The sequence below is a fragment of the Somniosus microcephalus genome, chromosome 19, assembly GCF_052327205.1.
Source record: "Somniosus microcephalus isolate GS21.2 chromosome 19, FLI_Smic_1.0, whole genome shotgun sequence".
NCBI lineage: Eukaryota > Metazoa > Chordata > Chondrichthyes > Squaliformes > Somniosidae > Somniosus > Somniosus microcephalus.
In genome coordinates, this window is record NC_141005.1 from 22,618,153 (window position 1) to 22,644,420 (window position 26,268).

Consider the following 26,268-nt stretch of genomic DNA (forward strand, 5'->3'; position numbering starts at 1 on the left):
TTGCTCTAATGTCCTTTAAGGTCCCCAGCCCTTGTTGGAACACCTCTGGCGTTTTTGCCAATATTTTCGACAGCCTGCTTGTAATGGTTGTATCATCCTTGGTGGTCTCTACTTTTATCTCGTGTATCGACTTCCAGTCGAAATGGATTTTTCTTATCCATTCCCTACCCAAAAGTGGTGGTCCACCGTTTGGTAGGACGTATAAATAAAGTCCTGGCACTTTTCTGCCGTTGTATTTAACTGTTACTTGCATTTTTCCCTTCGGGTAAACTTTTTGTCCCGTATATGTTTTTAATTTGATTTCGGTATCCTTTAAGGGAATGCGTTTGAACAGCCTGTTATAATCTTGTTCATTAATTACTGATAGAGCTGAACCCGTGTCCAGCTCCATATTAACTTCGACGCCTGCTACCTTCATTTTAACCCACATTGTGCTGTGGTCCTCCGTTTTGTCTACACCATATAACTTGAGACATCCCAGACCTTTAGGCTCTGCTTTTGTGCCTTCCTGTGACTCGTCTGAGCTACTGTCAGATATCTTATGTATTTTTGTCCTTGCCTTGGTACTGCTCGGATTGCCCCCACTATTGGGTTTCGTACCCGACCGACAAACTTTCGCTATATGCCCCTTTTTCCCACACTGCCGGCATATTTTATCACGAAACCAACAATTACTTTGGTCATGGGTGGTTTTGCCACAACGGTAGCATTTACCTTTGTGAAATGTCACCTCATGGGTGTCATAGCCGGTTGTATTTTGTCGTATTTGAGCAGCACCCTGTGCTGCCGCTTCATGTGCCAATGCCATTTCCATCGCCTGATCTAGACTGAGCTGTTTCTTGGCCAGCAACCGTTTTCGTGTACTCTCATTTAACATGCCACAGACAAATCTGTCTCTGATCACTTCCGCCAAAAAGGCTCCAAACTGGCAATGTTTGGACAACCGTCTGAGCTCAGCCAAATAGGCTGCCTGCGACTCATCATTCCTTTGGTTGCGTCTGTAAAAGCGGTACCTTTCCGCTATAAATGGTGGCTTAGGGTTTAAATGTTCCTTTAACGTATCAACAATTTGGGCATACGTTTTGTCTGCTGGCTTTTCTGGCGTAAGAAGATTCCTCAGCAGACTGTATGTTTTTGCCCCCATAGAATTTAATAAGGTTTTCGTCATCTTTCATCTTGTTTACTATGCAATAAAGTTCATGCCTTTCTACATATGCGTCCCAATCTTCTATGTCGGCAACAAATTCTGACAACCGAGCTTCTTTAGCCATTTTTAAAACTACTGAAGAGGTTTTCCCGCCTTTTTCCACTAGATGGCGCTGTTATTTTTTTTTAAGAGAAAAACTTTCCCCCTTTTGTCCACTAGATGGCGCTGTTCATTTTAAACTGCTGAAGAGAAAAACTTTTCCCCTTTGTCCACTAGATGGCGCTGTTCATTTTAAACTGCTGAAGAGAAAAACTTTCCCCCTTTTGTCCACTAGATGGCGCTGTTCATTTTAAACTGCTGAAGAGAAAAACTTTTCCCCTTTGTCCACTAGATGGCGCTGTTCATTTTAAACTGCTGAAGAGAAAAACTTTTCCCCTTTTGTCCACTAGATGGCGCTGTTCATTTTAAACTGCTGAAGAGAAAAACTTTTCCCCTTTGTCCACTAGATGGCGCTTTTCCCGCCTTTTCTCCCTCTGCTGTCAACGACGTCTCTCCAGGTTCGTTATTTTTGGCCCTTGCAGCTCCCGTTATTGCCACCGCCGCTATTACAACGACTTTCCCCTCTCGTGGCCCGCTAGTCCTCGTGGCTCCGTTTGTTCCCCAGATCGCCTGCCCGTTCTGGCCCTTGCAGCTCGCGTTCCCCGGGAAGGATTGCAGTTTACCTGACCCTGGGTGGACTTTAGCCCCGTGGCTGGAGTGCCCGTTCAGCCTCTTCTCTCAGCTGCCGCAGCCTCCGCTGGAACCTCTCTCTCTCGCTCCGTTGCTGCCGCTCCTCCTGAACTGGGCGGCCTCCTTCGGTCGACGCTGGACTCTGCAGGCTGGTAAGAAGCTTCTCTCCCCGTACTGCTACCGATCCTTTGTTGTACCTTGTACTGGTGAGTTCGAACGTTCCTAGTCGCCAGTGTAAAGTATGCGAATATACTTGATACAAAAAAGGAAGAGACAGCTTGGAAGGGTTTAACTTAGGTCTTTACTTCATACCCACAGGCGGGAACTGAGGGGAGATCAGTACCCACAGTACTATTTATACCCCTATGGCCAGGAGTGGTACTACGGTATCACTACGCCCTACAAAGTAGTGCTGCCCTGGCCATAGGTTTAAAGTGACATACATATTACATACACAACATTCCTCCCCTTTTAATTAAAACATACCCGTGCAATTAAGTCAACAGATGCACCATAACTAGGGCTAATAACATTTGGTAACACAACATACATAACATATTTACATCAGAGTTGTCTACCTATATATATATAAAAAGAAACATGTTATAGATTCAGTCTCTGAGGAGGCCTCCTGTCTCGACTAGGATAACGTCTTTCTCTAGTCGGTCTCGGTGTAGGCGGCGGTACTTCCGTCACCACTTCATTGCTGGAGTCGTCGGTGTCTGATGGCACATCCTGTGCCGTGGAGCTCACTGGAGTGCTGAACTCCTCGCAATCCTGAGATTTCTGTAGCGACGAGCTGGGCCGTGATTCCGCTGGAACAATGTGCTGAGACGTTTGAGGTAGTGAATCAGTTGGGTTTCTGGACTCCACAAGTTGATCAGCATGTCGTCTGATTATGCCGTCCCCAGTATCCACTGTGTACATCAAAGGTCCCTGGCGGGCCTTTATCGTACCAAACCGCCACTTTTCATTTCTATAATCACGGGCCAACACTTGCTGTCCCACCACGAAGCTCCGTGTCTGTCTGTCAGGAGCCCTACGAAATACTCGGTTTTCCACATCTCTCCGGATGTTTGGTCTGAGCAATTCGAGGCGAGACCTTAACCTTCTATTAAAGAACATGACGGCGGGGGCCTGGTTGGTCACCGTATGTGCAGCATTACGGTACGCGAATAGGAAATTGTCCACCTTGTGTTGTAGTGGCAACCTTTCCTCCCCCATCGCCTTGATGGCCTTTTTAAAGGTCTGTACAAATCGCTCTGCCAGCCCATTTGTGGCCGGATGATATGGTGCGGACGTATAATGTCGCACTCCATTCCTTTTTAGGAATGCTTGAAATTCTTCTGCCACAAATTGTGGCCCATTGTCCGAACAGACTTGCTCGGGCACCCCGTTTCGGGCAAAAATGGTCCTTAAGGCTGCGACCGTCTTTTCGGCTGTCGTTGATGACATCTTTATGACCTCCGGCCATTTTGAGTGGGCGTCCACTACAATAAGGAACATCGCATCCATGAAGGGCCCAGCGAAGTCCACGTGAATCCTTTGCCACGGCGTTGAGGGCCACTCCCACGGATGTAGTGGGGCTTGGGGTGGTACGTTCTGTACCATCTGGCACCCTTGGCGTGCTTTTGCTACTTCCTCGATGTCCCTGTCAATGCCGGGCCACCAGACGTAGGCTCTGGCGAGGCTTTTCATTTTGACACCCCCCAGATGACCTTCGTGTAAGTCCCGCAACACTTTATGTTGTAATTTTTGAGGGACCACCACCCTGGCTCCGCACATCAATGTGCCCCGGCATACGGACAACTGGTCCTTCCTTGCCGAAAAGGCCGGCAATGATGCGTCACCCTGCGCCGGCCAGCCTTTCACGGTCAATTCGTAAACCCTTGCCAGTGTCGGGTCATTCTGTGTTTCCCGCTCGATACATTGGCTGGTGATGGGCAAGTGTTCCATAACCGCCGTATGGTATATTTCCACGGGGTCCTGTACTATCTCTTCGATCTCGGCAGGCAATGGTAGCCGCGACAGGCCATCCGCATTGCCATGCTGTTTGGTACCCTTATATTCGATAAGGTACTGGTGTGCTCCTAAGAACAGTGACCATCTCTGTAGCCTTTGGGCCGTCATCAGGGGCACCCCTTTTGTTGGATTAAATATGGACACCAACGGTTGATGATCCGTCAGTAGTGTGAAACGTTGCCCATGTAGATAGTGGTGGAATTTTTTTACACCCCACACCAGACTGAGGGCCTCCCTGTCGATTTGCGCATAGTTTCTTTCGGCTGTAGTTAACGACCTTGAGGCAAATGCTATTGGCCTCTCCGTCCCATTGGGAAATTTGTGTGACAACACTGCCCCTATACCATACGGGGAGGCGTCACATGCCAACCTCATTGGCATTTTTGGGTCAAAGTGTGCGAGCACTTCCTTTGATGTAATGAGTTGTTTACCCTTTTCAAAAGCAGCCTCACACGCTTCGTCCCAATTCCAGGAGACTCCCTTTTGCAGCAATGAATTTAGTGGATGTAAAATGGACGATAAGTTCGGGAGGAACTTATGGTAATAGTTTATAAGGCCTAAGAATGATCGTAACTGAGATACATTCTCAGGGGGCGGGGCCTTCACTACTGCCTCGATCTTTTCCGGGGACTTATGCAGGCCTTCCTTATCTATAATGTGACCACAGTATGAGATACGTTCCTGGAAAAACTCACATTTCTGCTTGTTCGCCCTGAGTCCGTATTGTTGCAACCGCAGAAGTACTCGCTCCAGGTTAGTGAGGTGGTCGTTATCCGTTTGTCCTGTCACCAGGATGTCATCCAGGTAGCACTGCGTTCCTGGAATGCCCTGTAGGACCTGTTCCATGGTCCTCTGCCATATGGCTGGGGTTGTTTTCTTTGGAACACAGGAGGCTGAGGCGAGACCTAATTGAGGTGTGTAAAATTATGAGGGGCCGAGATAGAGTGGATAGGAAGGACCTATTTCCCTTAGCAGAAGGGTCAATAATAGATTTCAAGTAATTGGTAGGAGGTTTACAGGGAATTTGAGGAGACATTTTTTCACCCAGTGAATGGTGGGGGTCTGGAATGCACTGCCTGAAAGGGTGGTAGAGGCAGAAACCCTCATCACGTTTAAAAAGTACTTGGATATGCACTTGAACTGCCGTAACCTACAAGGCTACGGACCAAGTGCTGTAAAGTGGGATTTGGGTGGATTGCTCTTTGTCGGCTGGCACGGACAAGATGGGCCGAATGGCCTCCTTCTGTGCTGTAAATTTCTATGATTCTGCCTGATCATGTGACATCTGCCCACACGACTTCTACAAATGTTATTACATTGTAGCCAGGATTGTTTAGTTTCCAATTCCGCCCATTTTGAAGCCAGGTCTCCGTTATGGCTACTATTGCATAACCCCATGTGGCAACTTGCGCCTGCAACTCGTCAATCTTATTTGTAACGCTCCTCGCATTAACACACATGCATTTCAACAGCATGCTAGTTGGCTTTGCTTTTTTCCTGAATTTAACTGCTGCTCTTTCTACATTCTTCTTTGTTCTGTTGCTGTTTGTCCCTCCGAGTTTTCTATGCACCTTGTCTCTCCTCTCTGCTGCTGTGTCCTGGTGGCCCTCCGCCAGTGTGTGTATTTTGGCTATCTTATTTTCTTCTTCTGCTTATTTCGGCCCTGTGTCTGGAGCCCCTTGCATTTGTGTAGCAGCAGGAGAATGTGCAGCGAAGAAATGGTCAAAGGAAAGCGAGAGAGAGAGAGAGAGAGAGAGAGAGAGAGAGCAGCAAAAAGGATGTTGATTGATTAAGAGCAGTGTGTGCGCGCAAAACGTTGAGCAGCCTGTGGCGGCAGCAAAAGCCTACTGCACCTGGTATTCCCAGGCGGTCTCCCATCCAAGTACTAACCAGGCCTGACTCTGCTTAATTTCCGAGATCAGATGAGATCGGGCGCATTCAGACTAGTATGGCCTTAGGCATATGCTAGCTGGCTTTCTCTTTACTTAAAGCTGTCGCCCATTTTTTTCTCTTCTACGCATTCATACAAGTATTCAACACTCAATTTACATTTACAAATTTTACTCCTCCCGCAACCCCCCACCCCCCCTCCACCTCTTCTTGCTGCTCTGCCTCCCACACAAACAAACTACAAGCCCAACCCTTCATTGCCTTCTATTCAAATATTACATCAAATAAACATGCTCAAACACCAAGTCTTAAGGGCTGTAGCATCTTTCAAACTGGACAAATACCCAGGCCCGCATCAAATCTATCCCACACTCTTAAGAGAAGTAAGACACCAAATAGCACAGGCTCTCACCATCATTTTACAATCCTCTCTGGCTACAGGTGTGGTGCCCGACCACTGGAGGACTGCTAACGTGCTACCGTTCTTTCAAAAGGGAGAGAGGGATAGACCGCATAATTACAGGCCAGTCAGCCTAACCTCGGTGGTGGGAAAATTATTGGAAAAAGTTCTGAGGGACAGGAGAAATCTTCATTTAGAAAGACACGGATTAATCAGGGACAGTCAGCATGGATTTCTTAACGGAAGGTCGTGTCTGACTAACGCAATTCAATTTTTCGAGGAGGTAACAAGGAGGGTCGATGAGGGTAGTGCCTTTGATGTAGTCTATATGGATTTTAGCAAGGCTTTTGATAAGGTCCCGCATGCCAGATTGGTCACGAAAGTAAAAGCCCATGGGATCCAAGGCAAAGTGGCAAGTTGGATCCAAAATTGGCTCAGAGGCAGGAAACAAAGGGTAATGGTCGAAGGGTGTTTTTGTGACCGGAAGGCTGTTTCCAGTGGGGTTCCGCAGGGCTCAGAGAATCACAGAAACCCCACAGTGCAGATAGAGGCCATTTCGGCCCATCGAGCCTGCACCGACTCAGTACTGGGCCCTTTGCTTTTTCTGGTATATATCAATGATTTGGATTTGAATGTAGGAAGTATGATTAAGAAGTTTGCAGATGATACAAAAATTGGCCGTGTGGTTAATAATGAAACAGAATGCTGTAGACTGCAGGAAGATATCAATGGACTCGTCTAGTGGGCAGAACAGTGGCAAATGGAATTCAGTTGGAATACACAATAAATGGTAGGACACTGAGAAATGCAGAGGATCAGCGGGACCTTGGAGTGCATGTCCACAGATCCCTGAAGGTAGCAGGACAGGTAGATAAAGTGGTTAAGCAGGCATACGGGATACTTGCCTTTATTAGCCGAGGCGTAGAATATAAGAGCGGGGAGGTTATGCTTCAACTGTATAAAACACTAGTTAGGCCGCAGCTAGAGTGCCGCGTGCAGTTCTGGTCACCACATTACAAGAAGGATGCGATTGCACTAGAGAAGGTGCAGAGGAGATTTCCGAGGATGTTGCCTGGGCTGGGGAATTTTAGTTATGAGGAAAGATTGGATAGGCTGGGGTTGTTTTCTTTGGAACACAGGAGGCTGAGGCGAGACCTAATTGAGGTGTGTAAAATTATGAGGGGCCGAGATAGAGTGGATAGGAAGGACCTATTTCCCTTAGCAGAAGGGTCAATAATAGATTTCAAGTAATTGGTAGGAGGTTTACAGGGAATTTGAGGAGACATTTTTTCACCCAGTGAATGGTGGGGGTCTGGAATGCACTGCCTGAAAGGGTGGTAGAGGCAGAAACCCTCATCACGTTTAAAAAGTACTTGGATATGCACTTGAACTGCCGTAACCTACAAGGCTACGGACCAAGTGCTGTAAAGTGGGATTTGGGTGGATTGCTCTTTGTCGGCTGGCACGGACAAGATGGGCCGAATGGCCTCCTTCTGTGCTGTAAATTTCTATGATTCTGCCTGATCATGTGACATCTGCCCACACGACTTCTACAAATGTTATTACATTGTAGCCAGGATTGTTTAGTTTCCAATTCCACCCATTTTGAAGCCAGGTCTCCGTTATGGCTACTATTGCATAACCCCATGTGGCAACTTGCGCCTGCAACTCGTCAATCTTATTTGTAACACTCCTCGCATTAACACACATGCATTTCAACAGCATGCTAGTTGGCTTTGCTTTTTTCCTGAATTTAACTGCTGCTCTTTCTACATTCTTCTTTGTTCTGTTGCTGTTTGTCCCTCCGAGTTTTCTATGCACCTTGTCTCTCCTCTCTGCTGCTGTGTCCTGGTGGCCCTCCGCCAGTGTGTGTATTTTGGCTATCTTATTTTCTTCTTCTGCTTATTTCGGCCCTGTGTCTGGAGCCCCTTGCATTTGTGTAGCAGCAGGAGAATGTGCAGCGAAGAAATGGTCAAAGGAAAGCGAGAGAGAGAGAGAGAGAGAGAGAGCAGCAAAAAGGATGTTGATTGATTAAGAGCAGTGTGTGCGCGTGTGTGTGCAAAACGTTGAGCAGCCTGTGGCGGCAGCAAAAGCCTACTGCAGCCGGTATTCCCAGGCAGTCTCCCATCCAAGTACTAACCAGGCCTGACTCTGCTTAGCTTCCGAGATCAGACGAGATCGGGCGTATTCAGACTAGTATGGCCGTAGGCATATGCTAGCTGGCTTTCTCTTTACTTAAAGCTGTCGCCCATTTTTTTCTCTTCTACGCATTCATACAAGTATTCAACACTCAATTTACATTTACAAATTTTACTCCTCCCGCAACCCCCCACCCCCCCTCCACCTCTTCTTGCTGCTCTGCCTCCCACACAAACAAACTACAAGCCCAACCCTTCATTGCCTTCTATTCAAATATTACATCAAATAAACATGCTCAAACACCAAGTCTTAAGGGCTGTAGCATCTTTCAAACTGGACAAATACCCAGGCCCGCATCAAATCTATCCCACACTCTTAAGAGAAGTAAGACACCAAATAGCACAGGCTCTCACCATCATTTTACAATCCTCTCTGGCTACAGGTGTGGTGCCCGACCACTGGAGGACTGCTAACGTGCTACCGTTCTTTCAAAAGGGAGAGAGGGATAGACCGCATAATTACAGGCCAGTCAGCCTAACCTCGGTGGTGGGAAAATTATTGGAAAAAGTTCTGAGGGACAGGAGAAATCTTCATTTAGAAAGACACGGATTAATCAGGGACAGTCAGCATGGATTTCTTAACGGAAGGTCGTGTCTGACTAACGCAATTCAATTTTTCGAGGAGGTAACAAGGAGGGTCGATGAGGGTAGTGCCTTTGATGTAGTCTATATGGATTTTAGCAAGGCTTTTGATAAGGTCCCGCATGCCAGATTGGTCACGAAAGTAAAAGCCCATGGGATCCAAGGCAAAGTGGCAAGTTGGATCCAAAATTGGCTCAGAGGCAGGAAACAAAGGGTAATGGTCGAAGGGTGTTTTTGTGACCGGAAGGCTGTTTCCAGTGGGGTTCCGCAGGGCTCACAGAATCACAGAAACCCCACAGTGCAGATAGAGGCCATTTCGGCCCATCGAGCCTGCACCGACTCAGTACTGGGCCCTTTGCTTTTTCTGGTATATATCAATGATTTGGATTTGAATGTAGGAAGTATGATTAAGAAGTTTGCAGATGATACAAAAATTGGCCGTGTGGTTAATAATGAAACAGAATGCTGTAGACTGCAGGAAGATATCAATGGACTCGTCTAGTGGGCAGAACAGTGGCAAATGGAATTCAGTTGGAATACACAATAAATGGTAGGACACTGAGAAATGCAGAAGATCAGCGGGACCTTGGAGTGCATGTCCACAGATCCCTGAAGGTAGCAGGACAGGTAGATAAAGTGGTTAAGCAGGCATACGGGATACTTGCCTTTATTAGCCGAGGCGTAGAATATAAGAGCGGGGAGGTTATGCTTCAACTGTATAAAACACTAGTTAGGCCGCAGCTAGAGTGCCGCGTGCAGTTCTGGTCACCACATTACAAGAAGGATGCGATTGCACTAGAGAAGGTGCAGAGGAGATTTCCGAGGATGTTGCCTGGGCTGGGGAATTTTAGTTATGAGGAAAGATTGGATAGGCTGGGGTTGTTTTCTTTGGAACACAGGAGGCTGAGGCGAGACCTAATTGAGGTGTGTAAAATTATGAGGGGCCGAGATAGAGTGGATAGGAAGGACCTATTTCCCTTAGCAGAAGGGTCAATAATAGATTTCAAGTAATTGGTAGGAGGTTTACAGGGAATTTGAGGAGACATTTTTTCACCCAGTGAATGGTGGGGGTCTGGAATGCACTGCCTGAAAGGGTGGTAGAGGCAGAAACCCTCATCACGTTTAAAAAGTACTTGGATATGCACTTGAACTGCCGTAACCTACAAGGCTACGGACCAAGTGCTGTAAAGTGGGATTTGGGTGGATTGCTCTTTGTCGGCTGGCACGGACAAGATGGGCCGAATGGCCTCCTTCTGTGCTGTAAATTTCTATGATTCTGCCTGATCATGTGACATCTGCCCACACGACTTCTACAAATGTTATTACATTGTAGCCAGGATTGTTTAGTTTCCAATTCCGCCCATTTTGAAGCCAGGTCTCCGTTATAGCTACTATTGCATAACCCCATGTGGCAACTTGCGCCTGCAACTCGTCAATCTTATTTGTAACGCTCCTCGCATTAACACACATGCATTTCAACAGCATGCTAGTTGGCTTTGCTTTTTTCCTGAATTTAACTGCTGCTCTTTCTACATTCTTCTTTGTTCTGTTGCTGTTTGTCCCTCCGAGTTTTCTATGCACCTTGTCTCTCCTCTCTGCTGCTGTGTCCTGGTGGCCCTCCGCCAGTGTGTGTATTTTGGCTATCTTATTTTCTTCTTCTGCTTATTTCGGCCCTGTGTCTGGAGCCCCTTGCATTTGTGTAGCAGCAGGAGAATGTGCAGCGAAGAAATGGTCAAAGGAAAGCGAGAGAGAGAGAGAGAGAGAGAGAGAGCAGCAAAAAGGATGTTGATTGATTAAGAGCAGTGTGTGCGCGTGTGTGTGCAAAACGTTGAGCAGCCTGTGGCGGCAGCAAAAGCCTACTGCACCTGGTATTCCCAGGCAGTCTCCCATCCAAGTACTAACCAGGCCTGACTCTGCTTAGCTTCCGAGATCAGACGAGATCGGGCGCATTCAGACTAGTATGGCCGTAGGCATATGCTGGCTGGCTTTCTCTTTACTTAAAGCTGTCGCCCATTTTTTTCTCTTCTACGCATTCATACAAGTATTCAACACTCAATTTACATTTACAAATTTTACTCCTCCCGCAACCCCCCACCCCCCCTCCACCTCTTCTTGCTGCTCTGCCTCCCACACAAACAAACTACAAGCCCAACCCTTCATTGCCTTCTATTCAAATATTACATCAAATAAACATGCTCAAACACCAAGTCTTAAGGGCTGTAGCATCTTTCAAACTGGACAAATACCCAGGCCCGCATCAAATCTATCCCACACTCTTAAGGGAAGTAAGACACCAAATAGCACAGGCTCTCACCATCATTTTACAATCCTCTCTGGCTACAGGTGTGGTGCCCGACCACTGGAGGACTGCTAACGTGCTACCGTTCTTTCAAAAGGGAGAGAGGGATAGACCGCATAATTACAGGCCAGTCAGCCTAACCTCGGTGGTGGGAAAATTATTGGAAAAAGTTCTGAGGGACAGGAGAAATCTTCATTTAGAAAGACACGGATTAATCAGGGACAGTCAGCATGGATTTCTTAACGGAAGGTCGTGTCTGACTAACGCAATTCAATTTTTCGAGGAGGTAACAAGGAGGGTCGATGAGGGTAGTGCCTTTGATGTAGTCTATATGGATTTTAGCAAGGCTTTTGATAAGGTCCCGCATGCCAGATTGGTCACGAAAGTAAAAGCCCATGGGATCCAAGGCAAAGTGGCAAGTTGGATCCAAAATTGGCTCAGAGGCAGGAAACAAAGGGTAATGGTCGAAGGGTGTTTTTGTGACCGGAAGGCTGTTTCCAGTGGGGTTCCGCAGGGCTCACAGAATCACAGAAACCCCACAGTGCAGATAGAGGCCATTTCGGCCCATCGAGCCTGCACCGACTCAGTACTGGGCCCTTTGCTTTTTCTGGTATATATCAATGATTTGGATTTGAATGTAGGAAGTATGATTAAGAAGTTTGCAGATGATACAAAAATTGGCCGTGTGGTTAATAATGAAACAGAATGCTGTAGACTGCAGGAAGATATCAATGGACTCGTCTAGTGGGCAGAACAGTGGCAAATGGAATTCAGTTGGAATACACAATAAATGGTAGGACACTGAGAAATGCAGAAGATCAGCGGGACCTTGGAGTGCATGTCCACAGATCCCTGAAGGTAGCAGGACAGGTAGATAAAGTGGTTAAGCAGGCATACGGGATACCTGCCTTTATTAGCCGAGGCGTAGAATATAAGAGCGGGGAGGTTATGCTTCAACTGTATAAAACACTAGTTAGGCCGCAGCTAGAGTGCCGCGTGCAGTTCTGGTCACCACATTACAAGAAGGATGCGATTGCACTAGAGAAGGTGCAGAGGAGATTTCCGAGGATGTTGCCTGGGCTGGGGAATTTTAGTTATGAGGAAAGATTGGATAGGCTGGGGTTGTTTTCTTTGGAACACAGGAGGCTGAGGCGAGACCTAATTGAGGTGTGTAAAATTATGAGGGGCCGAGATAGAGTGGATAGGAAGGACCTATTTCCCTTAGCAGAAGGGTCAATAATAGATTTCAAGTAATTGGTAGGAGGTTTACAGGGAATTTGAGGAGACATTTTTTCACCCAGTGAATGGTGGGGGTCTGGAATGCACTGCCTGAAAGGGTGGTAGAGGCAGAAACCCTCATCACGTTTAAAAAGTACTTGGATATGCACTTGAACTGCCGTAACCTACAAGGCTACGGACCAAGTGCTGTAAAGTGGGATTTGGGTGGATTGCTCTTTGTCGGCTGGCACGGACAAGATGGGCCGAATGGCCTCCTTCTGTGCTGTAAATTTCTATGATTCTGCCTGATCATGTGACATCTGCCCACACGACTTCTACAAATGTTATTACATTGTAGCCAGGATTGTTTAGTTTCCAATTCCGCCCATTTTGAAGCCAGGTCTCCGTTATAGCTACTATTGCATAACCCCATGTGGCAACTTGCGCCTGCAACTCGTCAATCTTATTTGTAACACTCCTCGCATTAACACACATGCATTTCAACAGCATGCTAGTTGGCTTTGCTTTTTTCCTGAATTTAACTGCTGCTCTTTCTACATTCTTCTTTGTTCTGTTGCTGTTTGTCCCTCCGAGTTTTCTATGCACCTTGTCTCTCCTCTCTGCTGCTGTGTCCTGGTGGCCCTCCGCCAGTGTGTGTATTTTGGCTATCTTATTTTCTTCTTCTGCTTATTTCGGCCCTGTGTCTGGAGCCCCTTGCATTTGTGTAGCAGCAGGAGAATGTGCAGCGAAGAAATGGTCAAAGGAAAGCGAGAGAGAGAGAGAGAGAGAGAGAGAGAGCAGCAAAAAGGATGTTGATTGATTAAGAGCAGTGTGTGCGCGTGTGTGTGCAAAACGTTGAGCAGCCTGTGGCGGCAGCAAAAGCCTACTGCACCTGGTATTCCCAGGCAGTCTCCCATCCAAGTACTAACCAGGCCTGACTCTGCTTAGCTTCCGAGATCAGATGAGATCGGGCGCATTCAGACTAGTATGGCCGTAGGCATATGCTGGCTGGCTTTCTCTTTACTTAAAGCTGTCGCCCATTTTTTTCTCTTCTACGCATTCATACAAGTATTCAACACTCAATTTACATTTACAAATTTTACTCCTCCCGCAACCCCCCACCCCCCCTCCACCTCTTCTTGCTGCTCTGCCTCCCACACAAACAAACTACAAGCCCAACCCTTCATTGCCTTCTATTCAAATATTACATCAAATAAACATGCTCAAACACCAAGTCTTAAGGGCTGTAGCATCTTTCAAACTGGACAAATACCCAGGCCCGCATCAAATCTATCCCACACTCTTAAGGGAAGTAAGACACCAAATAGCACAGGCTCTCACCATCATTTTACAATCCTCTCTGGCTACAGGTGTGGTGCCCGACCACTGGAGGACTGCTAACGTGCTACCGTTCTTTCAAAAGGGAGAGAGGGATAGACCGCATAATTACAGGCCAGTCAGCCTAACCTCGGTGGTGGGAAAATTATTGGAAAAAGTTCTGAGGGACAGGAGAAATCTTCATTTAGAAAGACACGGATTAATCAGGGACAGTCAGCATGGATTTCTTAACGGAAGGTCGTGTCTGACTAACGCAATTCAATTTTTCGAGGAGGTAACAAGGAGGGTCGATGAGGGTAGTGCCTTTGATGTAGTCTATATGGATTTTAGCAAGGCTTTTGATAAGGTCCCGCATGCCAGATTGGTCACGAAAGTAAAAGCCCATGGGATCCAAGGCAAAGTGGCAAGTTGGATCCAAAATTGGCTCAGAGGCAGGAAACAAAGGGTAATGGTCGAAGGGTGTTTTTGTGACCGGAAGGCTGTTTCCAGTGGGGTTCCGCAGGGCTCACAGAATCACAGAAACCCCACAGTGCAGATAGAGGCCATTTCGGCCCATCGAGCCTGCACCGACTCAGTACTGGGCCCTTTGCTTTTTCTGGTATATATCAATGATTTGGATTTGAATGTAGGAAGTATGATTAAGAAGTTTGCAGATGATACAAAAATTGGCCGTGTGGTTAATAATGAAACAGAATGCTGTAGACTGCAGGAAGATATCAATGGACTCGTCTAGTGGGCAGAACAGTGGCAAATGGAATTCAGTTGGAATACACAATAAATGGTAGGACACTGAGAAATGCAGAAGATCAGCGGGACCTTGGAGTGCATGTCCACAGATCCCTGAAGGTAGCAGGACAGGTAGATAAAGTGGTTAAGCAGGCATACGGGATACTTGCCTTTATTAGCCGAGGCGTAGAATATAAGAGCGGGGAGGTTATGCTTCAACTGTATAAAACACTAGTTAGGCCGCAGCTAGAGTGCCGCGTGCAGTTCTGGTCACCACATTACAAGAAGGATGCGATTGCACTAGAGAAGGTGCAGAGGAGATTTCCGAGGATGTTGCCTGGGCTGGGGAATTTTAGTTATGAGGAAAGATTGGATAGGCTGGGGTTGTTTTCTTTGGAACACAGGAGGCTGAGGCGAGACCTAATTGAGGTGTGTAAAATTATGAGGGGCCGAGATAGAGTGGATAGGAAGGACCTATTTCCCTTAGCAGAAGGGTCAATAATAGATTTCAAGTAATTGGTAGGAGGTTTACAGGGAATTTGAGGAGACATTTTTTCACCCAGTGAATGGTGGGGGTCTGGAATGCACTGCCTGAAAGGGTGGTAGAGGCAGAAACCCTCATCACGTTTAAAAAGTACTTGGATATGCACTTGAACTGCCGTAACCTACAAGGCTACGGACCAAGTGCTGTAAAGTGGGATTTGGGTGGATTGCTCTTTGTCGGCTGGCACGGACAAGATGGGCCGAATGGCCTCCTTCTGTGCTGTAAATTTCTATGATTCTGCCTGATCATGTGACATCTGCCCACACGACTTCTACAAATGTTATTACATTGTAGCCAGGATTGTTTAGTTTCCAATTCCGCCCATTTTGAAGCCAGGTCTCCGTTATAGCTACTATTGCATAACCCCATGTGGCAACTTGCGCCTGCAACTCGTCAATCTTATTTGTAACGCTCCTCGCATTAACACACATGCATTTCAACAGCATGCTAGTTGGCTTTGCTTTTTTCCTGAATTTAACTGCTGCTCTTTCTACATTCTTCTTTGTTCTGTTGCTGTTTGTCCCTCCGAGTTTTCTATGCACCTTGTCTCTCCTCTCTGCTGCTGTGTCCTGGTGGCCCTCCGCCAGTGTGTGTATTTTGGCTATCTTATTTTCTTCTTCTGCTTATTTCGGCCCTGTGTCTGGAGCCCCTTGCATTTGTGTAGCAGCAGGAGAATGTGCAGCGAAGAAATGGTCAAAGGAAAGCGAGAGAGAGAGAGAGAGAGAGAGAGAGAGCAGCAAAAAGGATGTTGATTGATTAAGAGCAGTGTGTGCGCGTGTGTGTGCAAAACGTTGAGCAGCCTGTGGCGGCAGCAAAAGCCTACTGCACCTGGTATTCCCAGGCAGTCTCCCATCCAAGTACTAACCAGGCCTGACTCTGCTTAGCTTCCGAGATCAGATGAGATCGGGCGCATTCAGACTAGTATGGCCGTAGGCATATGCTGGCTGGCTTTCTCTTTACTTAAAGCTGTCGCCCATTTTTTTCTCTTCTACGCATTCATACAAGTATTCAACACTCAATTTACATTTACAAATTTTACTCCTCCCGCAACCCCCCACCCCCCCTCCACCTCTTCTTGCTGCTCTGCCTCCCACACAAACAAACTACAAGCCCAACCCTTCATTGCCTTCTATTCAAATATTACATCAAATAAACATGCTCAAACACCAAGTCTTAAGGGCTGTAGCATCTTTCAAACTGGACAAATACCCAGGCCCGCATCAAATCTATCCCACACTCTTAAGGGAAGTAAGACACCAAATAGCACAGGCTCTCACCATCATTTTACAATCCTCTCTGGCTACAGGTGTGGTGCCCGACCACTGGAGGACTGCTAACGTGCTACCGTTCTTTCAAAAGGGAGAGAGGGATAGACCGCATAATTACAGGCCAGTCAGCCTAACCTCGGTGGTGGGAAAATTATTGGAAAAAGTTCTGAGGGACAGGAGAAATCTTCATTTAGAAAGACACGGATTAATCAGGGACAGTCAGCATGGATTTCTTAACGGAAGGTCGTGTCTGACTAACGCAATTCAATTTTTCGAGGAGGTAACAAGGAGGGTCGATGAGGGTAGTGCCTTTGATGTAGTCTATATGGATTTTAGCAAGGCTTTTGATAAGGTCCCGCATGCCAGATTGGTCACGAAAGTAAAAGCCCATGGGATCCAAGGCAAAGTGGCAAGTTGGATCCAAAATTGGCTCAGAGGCAGGAAACAAAGGGTAATGGTCGAAGGGTGTTTTTGTGACCGGAAGGCTGTTTCCAGTGGGGTTCCGCAGGGCTCACAGAATCACAGAAACCCCACAGTGCAGATAGAGGCCATTTCGGCCCATCGAGCCTGCACCGACTCAGTACTGGGCCCTTTGCTTTTTCTGGTATATATCAATGATTTGGATTTGAATGTAGGAAGTATGATTAAGAAGTTTGCAGATGATACAAAAATTGGCCGTGTGGTTAATAATGAAACAGAATGCTGTAGACTGCAGGAAGATATCAATGGACTCGTCTAGTGGGCAGAACAGTGGCAAATGGAATTCAGTTGGAATACACAATAAATGGTAGGACACTGAGAAATGCAGAAGATCAGCGGGACCTTGGAGTGCATGTCCACAGATCCCTGAAGGTAGCAGGACAGGTAGATAAAGTGGTTAAGCAGGCATACGGGATACTTGCCTTTATTAGCCGAGGCGTAGAATATAAGAGCGGGGAGGTTATGCTTCAACTGTATAAAACACTAGTTAGGCCGCAGCTAGAGTGCCGCGTGCAGTTCTGGTCACCACATTACAAGAAGGATGCGATTGCACTAGAGAAGGTGCAGAGGAGATTTCCGAGGATGTTGCCTGGGCTGGGGAATTTTAGTTATGAGGAAAGATTGGATAGGCTGGGGTTGTTTTCTTTGGAACACAGGAGGCTGAGGCGAGACCTAATTGAGGTGTGTAAAATTATGAGGGGCCGAGATAGAGTGGATAGGAAGGACCTATTTCCCTTAGCAGAAGGGTCAATAATAGATTTCAAGTAATTGGTAGGAGGTTTACAGGGAATTTGAGGAGACATTTTTTCACCCAGTGAATGGTGGGGGTCTGGAATGCACTGCCTGAAAGGGTGGTAGAGGCAGAAACCCTCATCACGTTTAAAAAGTACTTGGATATGCACTTGAACTGCCGTAACCTACAAGGCTACGGACCAAGTGCTGTAAAGTGGGATTTGGGTGGATTGCTCTTTGTCGGCTGGCACGGACAAGATGGGCCGAATGGCCTCCTTCTGTGCTGTAAATTTCTATGATTCTGCCTGATCATGTGACATCTGCCCACACGACTTCTACAAATGTTATTACATTGTAGCCAGGATTGTTTAGTTTCCAATTCCGCCCATTTTGAAGCCAGGTCTCCGTTATAGCTACTATTGCATAACCCCATGTGGCAACTTGCGCCTGCAACTCGTCAATCTTATTTGTAACGCTCCTCGCATTAACACACATGCATTTCAACAGCATGCTAGTTGGCTTTGCTTTTTTCCTGAATTTAACTGCTGCTCTTTCTACATTCTTCTTTGTTCTGTTGCTGTTTGTCCCTCCGAGTTTTCTATGCACCTTGTCTCTCCTCTCTGCTGCTGTGTCCTGGTGGCCCTCCGCCAGTGTGTGTATTTTGGCTATCTTATTTTCTTCTTCTGCTTATTTCGGCCCTGTGTCTGGAGCCCCTTGCATTTGTGTAGCAGCAGGAGAATGTGCAGCGAAGAAATGGTCAAAGGAAAGCGAGAGAGAGAGACAGAGAGAGAGAGAGAGAGAGAGAGAGCAGCAAAAAGGATGTTGATTGATTAAGAGCAGTGTGTGCGCGTGTGTGTGCAAAACGTTGAGCAGCCTGTGGCGGCAGCAAAAGCCTACTGCACCCGGTATTCCCAGGCGGTCTCCCATACCAAGTACTAACCAGGCCTGACTCTGCTTAGCCTCCGAGATCAGACGAGATCGGGCGCATTCAGACTAGTATGGCCGTAGGCATATGCTAGCTGGCTTTCTCTTTACTTAAAGCTGTCGCCCATTTTTTTCTCTTCTACGCATTCATACAAGTATTCAACACTCAATTTACATTTACAAATTTTACTCCTCCCGCAACCCCCCACCCCCCCTCCACCTCTTCTTGCTGCTCTGCCTCCCACACAAACAAACTACAAGCCCAACCCTTCATTGCCTTCTATTCAAATATTACATCAAATAAACATGCTCAAACACCAAGTCTTAAGGGCTGTAGTATCTTTCAAACTGGACAAATACCCAGGCCCGCATCAAATCTATCCCACACTCTTAAGAGAAGTAAGACACCAAATAGCACAGGCTCTCACCATCATTTTACAATCCTCTCTGGCTACAGGTGTGGTGCCCGACCACTGGAGGACTGCTAACGTGCTACCGTTCTTTCAAAAGGGAGAGAGGGATAGACCGCATAATTACAGGCCAGTCAGCCTAACCTCGGTGGTGGGAAAATTATTGGAAAAAGTTCTGAGGGACAGGAGAAATCTTCATTTAGAAAGACACGGATTAATCAGGGACAGTCAGCATGGATTTCTTAACGGAAGGTCGTGTCTGACTAACGCAATTCAATTTTTCGAGGAGGTAACAAGGAGGGTCGATGAGGGTAGTGCCTTTGATGTAGTCTATATGGATTTTAGCAAGGCTTTTGATAAGGTCCCGCATGCCAGATTGGTCACGAAAGTAAAAGCCCATGGGATCCAAGGCAAAGTGGCAAGTTGGATCCAAAATTGGCTCAGAGGCAGGAAACAAAGGGTAATGGTCGAAGGGTGTTTTTGTGACCGGAAGGCTGTTTCCAGTGGGGTTCCGCAGGGCTCACAGAATCACAGAAACCCCACAGTGCAGATAGAGGCCATTTCGGCCCATCGAGCCTGCACCGACTCAGTACTGGGCCCTTTGCTTTTTCTGGTATATATCAATGATTTGGATTTGAATGTAGGAAGTATGATTAAGAAGTTTGCAGATGATACAAAAATTGGCCGTGTGGTTAATAATGAAACAGAATGCTGTAGACTGCAGGAAGATATCAATGGACTCGTCTAGTGGGCAGAACAGTGGCAAATGGAATTCAGTTGGAATACACAATAAATGGTAGGACACTGAGAAATGCAGAGGATCAGCGGGACCTTGGAGTGCATGTCCACAGATCCCTGAAGGTAGCAGGACAGGTAGATAAAGTGGTTAAGCAGGCATACGGGATACTTGCCTTTATTAGCCGAGGCGTAGAATATAAGAGCGGGGAGGTTATGCTTCAACTGTATAAAACACTAGTTAGGCCGCAGCTAGAGTGCCGCGTGCAGTTCTGGTCACCACATTACAAGAAGGATGCGATTGCACTAGAGAAGGTGCAGAGGAGATTTCCGAGGATGTTGCCTGGGCTGGGGAATTTTAGTTATGAGGAAAGATTGGATAGGCTGGGGTTGTTTTCTTTGGAACACAGGAGGCTGAGGCGAGACCTAATTGAGGTGTGTAAAATTATGAGGGGCCGAGATAGAGTGGATAGGAAGGACCTATTTCCCTTAGCAGAAGGGTCAATAAAAGATTTCAAGTAATTGGTAGGAGGTTTACAGGGAATTTGAGGAGACATTTTTTCACCCAGTGAATGGTGGGGGTCTGGAATGCACTGCCTGAAAGGGTGGTAGAGGCAGAAACCCTCATCACGTTTAAAAAGTACTTGGATATGCACTTGAACTGCCGTAACCTACAAGGCTACGGACCAAGTGCTGTAAAGTGGGATTTGGGTGGATTGCTCTTTGTCGGCTGGCACGGACAAGATGGGCCGAATGGCCTCCTTCTGTGCTGTAAATTTCTATGATTCTGCCTGATCATGTGACATCTGCCCACACGACTTCTACAAATGTTATTACATTGTAGCCAGGATTGTTTAGTTTCCAATTCCGCCCATTTTGAAGCCAGGTCTCCGTTATAGCTACTATTGCATAACCCCATGTGGCAACTTGCGCCTGCAACTCGTCAATCTTATTTGTAACGCTCCTCGCATTAACACACATGCATTTCAACAGCATGCTAGTTGGCTTTGCTTTTTTCCTGAATTTAACTGCTGCTCTTTCGACATTCTTCTTTGTTCTGTTGCTGTTTGTCCCTCCGAGTTTTCTATGCACCTTGTCTCTCCTCTCTGCTGCTGTGTCCTGGTGGCCCTCCGCCAGTGTGTGTATTTTGGCTATCTTATTTTCTTCTTCTGCTTATTTCGGCCCTGTGTCTGGAGCCCCTTGCATTTGTGTAGCAGCAGGAGAATGTGCAGCGAAGAAATGGTCAAAGGAAAGCGAGAGAGAGAGAGAGAGAGAGCAGCAAAAAGGATGTTGATTGATTAAGAGCAGTGTGTGCGCAAAACGTTGAGCAGCCTGTGGCGGCAGCAAAAGCCTACTGCACCTGGTATTCCCAGGCAGTCTCCCATCCAAGTACTAACCAGGCCTGACTCTGCTTAGCTTCCGAGATCAGACGAGATCGGGCGCATTCAGACTAGTATGGCTGTAGGCATATGCTAGCTGGCTTTCTCTTTACTTAAAGCTGTCGCCCATTTTTTTCTCTTCTACGCATTCATACAAGTATTCAACACTCAATTTACATTTACAAATTTTACTCCTCCCGCAACCCCCCACCCCCCCTCCACCTCTTCTTGCTGCTCTGCCTCCCACACAAACAAACTACAAGCCCAACCCTTCATTGCCTTCTATTCAAATATTACATCAAATAAACATGCTCAAACACCAAGTCTTAAGGGCTGTAGCATCTTTCAAACTGGACAAATACCCAGGCCCGCATCAAATCTATCCCACACTCTTAAGAGAAGTAAGACACCAAATAGCACAGGCTCTCACCATCATTTTACAATCCTCTCTGGCTACAGGTGTGGTGCCCGACCACTGGAGGACTGCTAACGTGCTACCGTTCTTTCAAAAGGGAGAGAGGGATAGACCGCATAATTACAGGCCAGTCAGCCTAACCTCGGTGGTGGGAAAATTATTGGAAAAAGTTCTGAGGGACAGGAGAAATCTTCATTTAGAAAGACACGGATTAATCAGGGACAGTCAGCATGGATTTCTTAACGGAAGGTCGTGTCTGACTAACGCAATTCAATTTTTCGAGGAGGTAACAAGGAGGGTCGATGAGGGTAGTGCCTTTGATGTAGTCTATATGGATTTTAGCAAGGCTTTTGATAAGGTCCCGCATGCCAGATTGGTCACGAAAGTAAAAGCCCATGGGATCCAAGGCAAAGTGGCAAGTTGGATCCAAAATTGGCTCAGAGGCAGGAAACAAAGGGTAATGGTCGAAGGGTGTTTTTGTGACCGGAAGGCTGTTTCCAGTGGGGTTCCGCAGGGCTCACAGAATCACAGAAACCCCACAGTGCAGATAGAGGCCATTTCGGCCCATCGAGCCTGCACCGACTCAGTACTGGGCCCTTTGCTTTTTCTGGTATATATCAATGATTTGGATTTGAATGTAGGAAGTATGATTAAGAAGTTTGCAGATGATACAAAAATTGGCCGTGTGGTTAATAATGAAACAGAATGCTGTAGACTGCAGGAAGATATCAATGGACTCGTCTAGTGGGCAGAACAGTGGCAAATGGAATTCAGTTGGAATACACAATAAATGGTAGGACACTGAGAAATGCAGAGGATCAGCGGGACCTTGGAGTGCATGTCCACAGATCCCTGAAGGTAGCAGGACAGGTAGATAAAGTGGTTAAGCAGGCATACGGGATACTTGCCTTTATTAGCCGAGGCGTAGAATATAAGAGCGGGGAGGTTATGCTTCAACTGTATAAAACACTAGTTAGGCCGCAGCTAGAGTGCCGCGTGCAGTTCTGGTCACCACATTACAAGAAGGATGCGATTGCACTAGAGAAGGTGCAGAGGAGATTTCCGAGGATGTTGCCTGGGCTGGGGAATTTTAGCTATGAGGAAAGATTGGATAGGCTGGGGTTGTTTTCTTTGGAATACAGGAGGCTGAGGCGAGACCTAATTGAGGTGTGTAAAATTATGAGGGGCCGAGATAGAGTGGATAGGAAGGACCTATTTCCCTTAGCAGAAGGGTCAATAATAGATTTCAAGTAATTGGTAGGAGGTTTACAGGGAATTTGAGGAGACATTTTTTCACCCAGTGAATGGTGGGGGTCTGGAATGCACTGCCTGAAAGGGTGGTAGAGGCAGAAACCCTCATCACGTTTAAAAAGTACTTGGATATGCACTTGAACTGCCGTAACCTACAAGGCTACGGACCAAGTGCTGTAAAGTGGGATTTGGGTGGATTGCTCTTTGTCGGCTGGCACGGACAAGATGGGCCGAATGGCCTCCTTCTGTGCTGTAAATTTCTATGATTCTGCCTGATCATGTGACATCTGCCCACACGACTTCTACAAATGTTATTACATTGTAGCCAGGATTGTTTAGTTTCCAATTCCGCCCATTTTGAAGCCAGGTCTCCGTTATGGCTACTATTGCATAACCCCATGTGGCAACTTGCGCCTGCAACTCGTCAATCTCATTTGTAACGCTCCTCGCATTAACACACATGCATTTCAACAGCATGCTAGTTGGCTTTGCTTTTTTCCTGAATTTAACTGCTGCACTTTCTACATTCTTCTTTGTTCTGTTGCTGTTTGTCCCTCCGAGTTTTCTATGCACCTTGTCTCTCCTCTCTGCTGCTGTGTCCTGGTGGCCCTCCGCCAGTGTGTGTATTTTGGCTATCTTATTTTCTTCTTCTGCTTATTTCGGCCCTGTGTCTGGAGCCCCTTGCATTTGTGTAGCAGCAGGAGAATGTGCAGCGAAGAAATGGTCAAAGGAAAGCGAGAGAGAGAGACAGAGAGAGAGAGAGAGAGAGCAGCAAAAAGGATGTTGATTGATTAAGAGCAGTGTGTGCGCAAAACGTTGAGCAGCCTGTGGCGGCAGCAAAAGCCTACTGCACCTGGTATTCCCAGGCGGTCTCCCATCCAAGTACTAACCAGGCCTGACTCTGCTTAGCTTCCGAGATCAGACGAGATCGGGCGCATTCAGACTAGTATGGCCGTAGGCATATGCTAGCTGGCTTTCTCTTTACTTAAAGCTGTCGCCCATTTTTTTCTCTTCTACGCATTCATACAAGTATTCAACACTCAATTTACATTTACAAATTTTACTCCTCCCGCAACCCCCCACCCCCCCTCCACCTCTTCTTGCTGCTCTGCCTCCCACACAAACAAACTACAAGCCCAACCCTTCATTGCCTTCTATTCAAATATTACATCAAATAAACATGCTCAAACACCAAGTCTTAAGGGCTGTAGCATCTTTCAAACTGGACAAATACCCAGGCCCGCATCAAATCTATCCCACACTCTTAAGAGAAGTAAGACACCAAATAGCACAGGCTCTCACCATCATTTTACAATCCTCTCTGGCTACAGGTGTGGTGCCCGACCACTGGAGGACTGCTAACGTGCTACCGTTCTTTCAAAAGGGAGAGAGGGATAGACCGCATAATTACAGGCCAGTCAGCCTAACCTCGGTGGTGGGTAAATTATTGGAAAAAGTTCTGAGGGACAGGAGAAATCTTCATTTAGAAAGACACGGATTAATCAGGGACAGTCAGCATGGATTTCTTAACGGAAGGTCGTGTCTGACTAACGCAATTCAATTTTTCGAGGAGGTAACAAGGAGGGTCGATGAGGGTAGTGCCTTTGATGTAGTCTATATGGATTTTAGCAAGGCTTTTGATAAGGTCCCGCATGCCAGATTGGTCACGAAAGTAAAAGCCCATGGGATCCAAGGCAAAGTGGCAAGTTGGATCCAAAATTGGCTCAGAGGCAGGAAACAAAGGGTAATGGTCGAAGGGTGTTTTTGTGACCGGAAGGCTGTTTCCAGTGGGGTTCCGCAGGGCTCACAGAATCACAGAAACCCCACAGTGCAGATAGAGGCCATTTCGGCCCATCGAGCCTGCACCGACTCAGTACTGGGCCCTTTGCTTTTTCTGGTATATATCAATGATTTGGATTTGAATGTAGGAAGTATGATTAAGAAGTTTGCAGATGATACAAAAATTGGCCGTGTGGTTAATAATGAAACAGAATGCTGTAGACTGCAGGAAGATATCAATGGACTCGTCTAGTGGGCAGAACAGTGGCAAATGGAATTCAGTTGGAATACACAATAAATGGTAGGACACTGAGAAATGCAGAGGATCAGCGGGACCTTGGAGTGCATGTCCACAGATCCCTGAAGGTAGCAGGACAGGTAGATAAAGTGGTTAAGCAGGCATACGGGATACTTGCCTTTATTAGCCGAGGCGTAGAATATAAGAGCGGGGAGGTTATGCTTCAACTGTATAAAACACTAGTTAGGCCGCAGCTAGAGTGCCGCGTGCAGTTCTGGTCACCACATTACAAGAAGGATGCGATTGCACTAGAGAAGGTGCAGAGGAGATTTCCGAGGATGTTGCCTGGGCTGGGGAATTTTAGTTATGAGGAAAGATTGGATAGGCTGGGGTTGTTTTCTTTGGAACACAGGAGGCTGAGGCGAGACCTAATTGAGGTGTGTAAAATTATGAGGGGCCGAGATAGAGTGGATAGGAAGGACCTATTTCCCTTAGCAGAAGGGTCAATAATAGATTTCAAGTAATTGGTAGGAGGTTTACAGGGAATTTGAGGAGACATTTTTTCACCCAGTGTATGGTGGGGGTCTGGAATGCACTGCCTGAAAGGGTGGTAGAGGCAGAAACCCTCATCACGTTTAAAAAGTACTTGGATATGCACTTGAACTGCCGTAACCTACAAGGCTACGGACCAAGTGCTGTAAAGTGGGATTTGGGTGGATTGCTCTTTGTCGGCTGGCACGGACAAGATGGGCCGAATGGCCTCCTTCTGTGCTGTAAATTTCTATGACTCTGCCTGATCATGTGACATCTGCCCACACGACTTCTACAAATGTTATTACATTGTAGCCAGGATTGTTTAGTTTCCAATTCCGCCCATTTTGAAGCCAGGTCTCCGTTATGGCTACTATTGCATAACCCCATGTGGCAACTTGCGCCTGCAACTCGTCAATCTTATTTGTAACACTCCTCGCATTAACACACATGCATTTCAACAGCATGCTAGTTGGCTTTCCTTTTTTCCTGAATTTAACTGCTGCTCTTTCTACATTCTTCTTTGTTCTGTTGCTGTTTGTCCCTCCGAGTTTTCTATGCACCTTGTCTCTCCTCTCTGCTGCTGTGTCCTGGTGGCCCTCCGCCAGTGTGTGTATTTTGGCTATCTTATTTTCTTCTTCTGCTTATTTCGGCCCTGTGTCTGGAGCCCCTTGCATTTGTGTAGCAGCAGGAGAATGTGCAGCGAAGAAATGGTCAAAGGAAAGCGAGAGAGAGAGAGAGAGAGAGAGAGAGAGCAGCAAAAAGGATGTTGATTGATTAAGAGCAGTGTGTGCGCGTGTGTGCAAAACGTTGAGCAGCCTGTGGCGGCAGCAAAAGCCTACAGCACCTGGTATTCCCAGGCGGTCTCCCATCCAAGTACTAACCAGGCCTGACTCTGCTTCGCTTCCGAGATCAGACGAGATCGGGCGTATTCAGACTAGTATGGCCGCAGGCATATGCTAGCTGGCTTTCTCTTTACTTAAAGCTGTCGCCCATTTTTTTCTCTTCTACGCATTCATACAAGTATTCAACA

General features: G+C 46.8%; 6 non-coding genes and 3 pseudogenes across 6 annotated transcripts; all 9 read right to left on the minus strand.

The window, feature by feature from the left end:
- Positions 1 to 5,739: 5,739 nt before the first annotated feature.
- Positions 5,740 to 5,858, minus strand: LOC147103630 (5S ribosomal RNA; annotated as a pseudogene).
- A 2,421-nt stretch (positions 5,859 to 8,279) lies between these two features.
- Positions 8,280 to 8,398, minus strand: LOC147103631 (5S ribosomal RNA; annotated as a pseudogene).
- A 2,423-nt stretch (positions 8,399 to 10,821) lies between these two features.
- LOC147103632 (5S ribosomal RNA) lies at positions 10,822 to 10,940 on the minus strand. The gene has a single exon (XR_015072635.1). It is a non-coding gene; the product is annotated as a 5S ribosomal RNA (ribosomal RNA).
- Positions 10,941 to 13,365: 2,425 nt separating this feature from the next.
- Positions 13,366 to 13,484, minus strand: LOC147103633 (5S ribosomal RNA). Its single transcript, XR_015072596.1, has one exon. It is a non-coding gene; the product is annotated as a 5S ribosomal RNA (ribosomal RNA).
- Positions 13,485 to 15,909: 2,425 nt separating this feature from the next.
- Positions 15,910 to 16,028, minus strand: LOC147103634 (5S ribosomal RNA). The gene has a single exon (XR_015072597.1). It is a non-coding gene; the product is annotated as a 5S ribosomal RNA (ribosomal RNA).
- Positions 16,029 to 18,463: 2,435 nt separating this feature from the next.
- Positions 18,464 to 18,583, minus strand: LOC147103635 (5S ribosomal RNA; annotated as a pseudogene).
- A 2,407-nt stretch (positions 18,584 to 20,990) lies between these two features.
- LOC147103636 (5S ribosomal RNA) lies at positions 20,991 to 21,109 on the minus strand. Its single transcript, XR_015072727.1, has one exon. It is a non-coding gene; the product is annotated as a 5S ribosomal RNA (ribosomal RNA).
- A 2,419-nt stretch (positions 21,110 to 23,528) lies between these two features.
- Positions 23,529 to 23,647, minus strand: LOC147103637 (5S ribosomal RNA). Its single transcript, XR_015072662.1, has one exon. It is a non-coding gene; the product is annotated as a 5S ribosomal RNA (ribosomal RNA).
- A 2,423-nt stretch (positions 23,648 to 26,070) lies between these two features.
- On the minus strand, positions 26,071 to 26,189 carry LOC147103638 (5S ribosomal RNA). Its single transcript, XR_015072447.1, has one exon. It is a non-coding gene; the product is annotated as a 5S ribosomal RNA (ribosomal RNA).
- Between the last annotated feature and the right edge of the window lie 79 nt (positions 26,190 to 26,268).